We start from the raw sequence: 7,346 nt of genomic DNA, 5'->3' as shown, positions 1-7,346 counted from the left end.
CATGGACCAATACCTTTGTAAAAATTCAACAAAAACGAAACATTTTACAAATAAAATAAAACACAAAGTACAACTGACAAATGAGCTTGGATGCCAAGACAATGTCAAATTGCTATAGACGTTTCTAAATCTTACTCTCAATTTCTACACTTATCTCTCATTACAGACCAATAAGGAACGATTTGCAGACAGTATCAGTCCAGAAAATATACTTAGAAAAGCACTAGTACCCAAAGCCATGATGTAGCTAGAGAAAGGAGGTCCCTGGAGAAAACCTGGAGACCTATTTGAATCTAGTTGGGGAGGGCGGGAGGGTGTTCAGGAAAGGAGCATGAAGTAATGCCAACGCCGTACGGACTAACAAAGGGAAATCATATACATTTACAAGTAATCGGTTTTAAATAGGTATAAGAAAAAAGCCTAATCATTCCTGCCAGGAACTTACTCCTCTTCCCACAGATGACACATCTGAAGAGAGACACCCGCTTCCCTAATTCACCCTCACAAACACTTCAGTCTAATCATCGGAGATGCAATCTAGCGCTCATGATGCATTAAGTATCCAAAGCGCCTTCACACCAAGCTGGGCTCCGCTTGTGAACAGAACAATTATCAGACCTGAGAGCTACTGAGCATCTCTGTCCCGGAAGGATGCTTAAGGCCCCAGGCATTAACACCTCTGTCAATAATTCACGACTCTAGCCTTCTCTCACTCAAAACTCTGACTCCAGTCGTCCCGACGCCTGAGACCGAACAAACGCCCCAGACCACTGAGCATCCGAAATAATTCTTAGGGGAAAAGGTCAGATCTCTGAGTGAGGACGTCAATAAAGTAAAGTACTCCAGAAACTCGATCCTTGGGTAAGCAAAACTTGCTTCTCTGCACACTTTCTAGGACCCCCACCCAGGGGACCGCTTCTACCGGGCCCCCGCTGCAGCCGCGCCGTTTTGTCCCTTAAAGACATGCTTCTGCTTTCAACCATTCTCCGAGAGCGCTGGATAAAATAACTCGGGCTACGGGCGAATGTGAAGTTGGAGGAGTCTGGGCGCCCAAGCCTCTCTGCTCCAGAAGACTCCCCGGTCTCCAGGCTCCCGCGAAGCTCTGGACCGGAGTCACCCGAGCCTGGAGCCCCGCGGGAGACCCTCGGCACCGTGGGCGCCAGACCCAGGCGAGCGCGCGGGGGCCAGGCCGCCGGGGTGGGGGCGGGGCCGTGACTCACGCGGCCGCGCGGCGGGGACAGAAGTGGCCCCTCCGGCCGTGCGGGGCGAGGGGCTGCGCCGCGCGCGGGACGCATGCGCTGTGCCGAGCGGCGCCCGCTCCCTCCCCGCCCACCGCTCCCTCCTCCCCCTCCCGCCTCCCCAGCATCCTCGCCTCTCTCGCCTCTCCTCGCCCGCTGGGTGCTGAAGTTGGACGGATGGCAGCAAAGCGGCTCCGCTAGAGGACCCAGCAGCCCAGCCTCGCGCCCCCGGACCCATCGCTGAGCCGCCCACACCTCCAGGCTCCTGGGTAAGATGTTGCCACTGAAACCGAGCGGTGCTAAGTAAATGACAGCAAAATGTCTGCTTTGCACCAATGGATGAATTTTTTTTTAAAGGTGGTGGGGGAGGGAGGTGAAGGCAAGAGGGGGCGGAGAGTGCAACCGCCAATGCCCTGCGTGGGGAGGCTGCCGCGCTGGGGTCTCGGCGCTGCCCGCGGCGCCGCGGGAGTGAGCGGGGCCGCGCGGCAGGTTTGGGAAGTTAGAGCCCGCGTTGCTGCCGCCTCGGCGCAGTCTGCTCGCCGCCCCCCGGGTGCTGCGGGGCGGCTGGGCGAGAGTCCTGTGCGCCCTGGGAACCCTCGGTTTGGTCCCCAACGGAGAGCTGGGCGCCTCCGGGGACCGGGATGAGAGGGCTGGGCGGAGGGCGACGGAGACCCTGCGGGGGCGCGAGGTCCTGCGGGATTTTTCTGGTTGGTTGTTAGAAAATCGAATGTGAAATTAACAGTGTCCAATCATCCGATCGATCACCTCGGGTGCTCTTTTTTTCTTTCTTTACCTTTGGAGAAATGCACAATTCAGGTGGGGACGGTGTAAAAACTGGATTGCCAAAAACGCATACCTTGAGCATCTGAGGTGTCTGTGTGTCAGGGGGGTGGTGGGGGGCTCTTTTGTTCCTTCCCCTCTTAGTCGAAGGAAAAGGAGTTCGTTTGTCAGGGCTTGGGGTAGAGTCACAGCCACCGAGGGGGCGAGGAGCAGGAACGCCCACCCAACCCCTAGCCGCTGCCGGGGTGGGTGTACCCGAGACTCCCTTCCTGTGGGTGATGATGATTCTTTTCATTATCGATGGAATCACAGTTTAATAGCTGCCTCCTCGGTAGCCTCCCTCTTCCTCGCCTCTCCTTGTGCTGCGGCAGAGGCTGGGTGCAGGCACTCGGCGGTTGCCTCCCCTTGCTACCTTCCTGTCTCCGTGAAAAATGTCGGAGGACTGAAGGATGGCGGAGGGACAGAGCTGGCCTCGGAAGCCGCGGATGCGGAGATGCTCCTCGCGAGCGGGAGGCTGCTGGCAGCGCGTCCGGGGCAGCCCGCGCCATCCTCAAGAGTCACCCAGCTGGTGGAAACAGAGCTAGGGTCTCCTGGCCAAAAAGATGCCCGCCATGCGGGGACCCGCCCTGCGCCCTCCGCCTCCATCCGGAGCCCGGACACTGGCTCACCTGGGACAATCTTAGTCTCTCTGGCGAGGCTGCCCTTGGCTCTTGGCATAGTTTTCCTAACCTCCCTGACCCTTTGATAAATGTTTCCTTCTTTAAGAGTCACTGGAAGGTTTGTCTAGAGAACTTTGAAAGCTTCCCATAGCTGTTTCATTTTTTAAAAATTGTTCTACAGCGAGGTTATTTCCATCATGGGATGGCTATCGCAAATAATAAAGAGAAATCTTATAGTTTGGTTCCTATTTAGAATAAGCATTTCTAAGACTGGCTGTCATCTGCATTTCCGGCGTTCATACATACTGGTGTTCCGGGTGATGAACCCTTCTGAAAATCATATAATTGGAGAAATGAGAAACAATTTTTCCTCTTGTAATGGAAAATAAGGTTTTCCTCCTGGTTTCATAGCTGCTAGGCACTATGTGTATTAAATAATTTTGAAAACTGTGAAACACTATAATTAAATTGTATTTGTTTCTAAAGTCCTTTGTAGTAATAGTAGCAGGTATCCATGAAATATACATTATAGCACTAATATCTAATGAAAAGGTGGTTTGTGCTCATTAATTCAAAGGAATGAGCCGTTTGACCTCCTCTAGTTAAGTTACTGTTATCGAGCGATTTTTTCTGTTAGCATTAGCTAAAACAGTAATTAATACACCAATGGGAGAGTAGACTTATTCACTATTTTTATAATCTTAAAAACTGTATTTAGAGAAACCATGGGGAGTAGTTTATTTGCAAATTTTGGAGATGAAAAAACAAGTGTTTATTACTATAAAAACATTGGATGGTATCATTAAATAAGATGAATCTCCATGGCAGTGACACCTGATCTCAGAACCATGGGCTCTCATCCTTCATCCTGAATTTGTAGTCTGAAATATTATGAAAACCACTTGATTTACAGAACAAACAACATAAGGTGTTGTGCCAGTTTCTACCCTTTTCGATCTGGTTCCTTAGCTGTTCTTTGGTATTTTGTCGCCAAGAACGAAGTTAACGAGGAGAAGTCATTTGCTGTTCCTGTTTAATTCTTAAGGCGTTCACCTTTTCCTTCTCAAATAAATAGCTCTTTGCTTTTAGGGTCCTAATTTATTTAATAATGTCGAAAGTATGTCATTATCATCTGTATAAAGTGAATAATAATAATAATAATAATAATAATAGAATAATAATAATAATAGAATAATAATAATAATAATATAACATCCCTTAACATTTCCTACCACTAGGTCCAGGGGTTTTGTAGAAAAGGGAACACACACACACACACACACACACACACACACCCTCTTCTTATCCATTTGACCTTATTGTGACAGCCAAATCTAAATCTGAATTGATAACAATTCTGGTTAACACATAGACTAGAGGGTAAGAAAGCATTTACCTACTAATCTACAGTTGTAGAAAAAATGGCCTTCGTGTTAGAAGTCAGTTTGCTGAAAGATATGGGCTCTTCTGGAAGAGTGGAAGGTGGGCATGGACAAAGAGATATGGAGCCAAGAGGGATGGAAATCCATCTAGTTGTATTTCTGCCGAGAGCTTTTTCCTATAGTCCAGCTCTGCTTACTTACCAGTAGAGATATTGCACCACCCGGAAGTGCAGATGAAAAGACCACTGAACACCTAGTGGATGCGAATAACGCTATGTGATGTTGAAAAGCATTTATTTCATAATTACTACAGTTAGCATTTAAGTGTGAATTCATTGTAGAGGCTTAAAATTGCGTGACATTTCCAGAGGGGTGTCTGGGATCCTCAGAAATATTATAAATTCTTATCGAAAGCCTAAAAAATAAAGCATTCCTTTAATGTAGCCGGGACTTTCAGTGTGAGATGAATACATACTCTTACCTTCCCTGTCTCTTCCCATCTCCACTTACCCCTCAAAGACTTTCCTAATATCCAAAGAAAGTCATTTAGACTCCCGCCATTGTGCCAACACCTAGCACAATATATAGCAAAAGGCAGGGGTTAAATATTTCTTAAATGAATAAACTTTGCACAGTTGACATGGCTCACAAAAGTCTCCCATGATTTAGGATTACATTTTTTAAGAGTGCTCATACTTATTACCGAATACACTAGTTTAATAGACTAAAGGTCCTACGTCTTTTGAGGAAGCAGTTTTTAGAACTGTCGCTTTGTGAATATGCATATTTTTAGTATAACATTTCTATTATTGATTTTTATAGATATAACTTGTTTTTAACAAATTTATATTTGTTATAAATTGTAAAAGCACTATATGCTCATTTTAGTTCCCCTAGAACCGATAAAAATGTATAAAACAGAAAGTGTAAATTACCTATGGGAAAGCATGGGTATGAAGAACATGAGCTTTGGATTAAGCTGACCTTTGCTTGTATCCTGGTCCCTCCATTTCACCACAATCAGGTTACTTATCTGCTCTGAGCCTCAGTTTCCTCAGATATACAACGAGGATAAAGACCCACCTCCTAAGATGTCTGCAAGTAGAAATATAATGCAATGTATATGAAATGCTGAACATGCGCCTAGCACAGACTGAGCACTTATTATTATCCCACTGCCTAAAGAACTGCTTTTGAAAATACTGGGGAGTTTATCACCAGTTCATTTTCTATGCATAAATAGACTTTTTTTTTTTTAAGAATGAGAACTTCAAACTTGCTTTTTAAAATATTAATATTACTTTGCTAATTTTCCCCAAGAAATTAAAATTGGTATTTTAATGTAATTCAGTGACTGCAAGGCAATTCACCTTATTGAGCTATTCTTTTATTTTTGGATGTTTATTTTATTTCCACTATTTTACTGTGTCAACCAATGTACATCCTTATGCCTGGCTTTTGACTGCATACCTGTATTGAAAGGAAATATGGAAGTCGATGGAGGTCTTAGGGCATGTACTGAAATTTTTTCATCATAATAAAATCAATTTTGTTGAATTCAAAAACCATGTCAGATTAAGATCATATCTAAGCTGTAGGTAAAATAAATATTTAAAAGGTGAGAATTTAACTTAGTCTCTTAATGAGTTCTGTATCTTTAGTGCTTCACATGATTTAGTGCTCTTGTTAACTCCTGATTTTGACTATCTGAGTTTATGACTTTTGATGGTTTTGGTTTCAAAAGCTTAAATATTTAGCATTGAAAATGCTATTAAAGTACCTTAGAGATTGAATTACTAGAAAGTGTAAAATTTTGTAATTATTGCTGGTTTCAGTTTATCAAATATGTAAAACTCTCCATTATTCAGAATCGATGAATCTGGAATTTATAATGATGGGAGGCCCCAACAGGAGAAGCAGTGAGTTGTGGTGGAACATAAAATCTCATTCAAATAGAACTGGACTTGAATTCTTGCTCTATTATTCACTATATGTGTAGGCCTTTTCATTAAATTATATAAATGCTTCATACTTGACATTCTAGCAAGAGTAATAAACATCTAAGATCTCTCAATTTCTTCAGCTTTGTATTTGAGGTTTTTAAAAAAATCTCTATCAATAAACATAATTTTATTATAGATAATGAATGTGTTTCACAAAGCAAATATTTACTTCCTTGTATTAGGTCACAGGCTTTTCACAGTACTGCTGATTGGCTATTGAAATACAAAGGTTATAATTCAAGAGCTATGGCATAACTATAAAACAGATACAACCCAAGAGAAAATATGACATAAATGAAACGAGCAGGTAAATGTTTATCTCATTTCCTCAATTATCTTGGGTCTTCCCAATGGTACAGTGAATTAAATCTAACGAAAACTTTTTTGTGAAAGTTGACAGTACTGTCTCTATATATTTCTACTCGCAATAAAAGGCATGGGCTCGTTTTGGTATAGTATGAAAGGCTATCTAATCTAGAGATTTTACGAGTCAAAGTTTGGTTCTAGGAATACCACCCCAACTCCCCATTTGTTTCCTGCAATTCTCCTACTTTTTCAGACTTCGATTAATCAAAATCAACAACTATTTGAAAGTATCCTATATATGCAAAGTATGATTTAATATAGAAGATGTGGAAAAGCATATGGAAAATTGCCCTTAAAAGAAAGGGACTTGAGAAGCAGAGAATGAATTTGTCAGGAAGAGCCCGATTTTGGGATTCAAATAACCAGGGATTTAGCCTTATTATTGTTGAACCTTGGTATTATTATCTGTAAAATTGAAGCCTCATTGTACATACCTCAAAATTGTTGAAGGATTCAATGAAATTTTGTCTATAAAAATACTTCATATATCATCAGTAACTGTGTAAGTGTTGTTAGGTACTGTACTCAATATAAATAATTTCAATAAATCCAAGAAGCACTGTGTAGACGATAAGTGTTTGAAGGGGCTTTAAATTCTTGCCAGTATTTGTCCTAATTAATGGTTCTTATTAATGTTGAAGTTGCCCTCCCTTGTGTTTGGTGTGTTTTCCTTTCCTAACCAGCTTATTAACCAACCCGTTACAGAAACGTTCATTCATTCATAAACATTCTTGGCCACCTACTATCTGCCAGGCTCTGCGATAGGATTTTTGGATGCAAACAATTAAATATGGCCTCTTTCCACAAGGAGTTCGTTTATAAGCTTCTTTGACTTATTATTTTGCTTTTATCTAGTAAGCACTGGTCATTTTAAGTTTACAAGTCATAACTAAACATCATGTGGAAGTAGCATGCAAG

At 42.7% G+C, this 7,346-nt stretch overlaps 1 protein-coding gene across 3 annotated transcripts in view; it reads left to right on the top strand.

The window, feature by feature from the left end:
• The first annotated feature begins 743 nt into the window (after positions 1 to 743).
• The window catches only part of RGS17 (regulator of G protein signaling 17), an 82,402-nt gene continuing 75,799 nt past the window's right edge, over positions 744 to 7,346 (top strand). For 2 of the 3 annotated variants that reach the window (XM_039873841.1, XM_039873838.1), the window contains exons 1-2: positions 744 to 861; positions 1,364 to 1,507. The gene's annotated coding sequence lies outside the window, so the exon portion shown is untranslated. Of the gene's footprint in view, positions 862 to 1,338; positions 1,508 to 7,346 lie in introns of those variants that run through there. The other variant, XM_039873839.1, reaches the window with a different exon arrangement.

This window comes from Pteropus medius, unplaced genomic scaffold (assembly GCF_902729225.1).
Source record: "Pteropus medius unplaced genomic scaffold, Ma_sr-lr_union100, whole genome shotgun sequence".
NCBI lineage: Eukaryota > Metazoa > Chordata > Mammalia > Chiroptera > Pteropodidae > Pteropus > Pteropus medius.
This window is presented reverse-complemented; position numbering and strand designations above follow the sequence as displayed.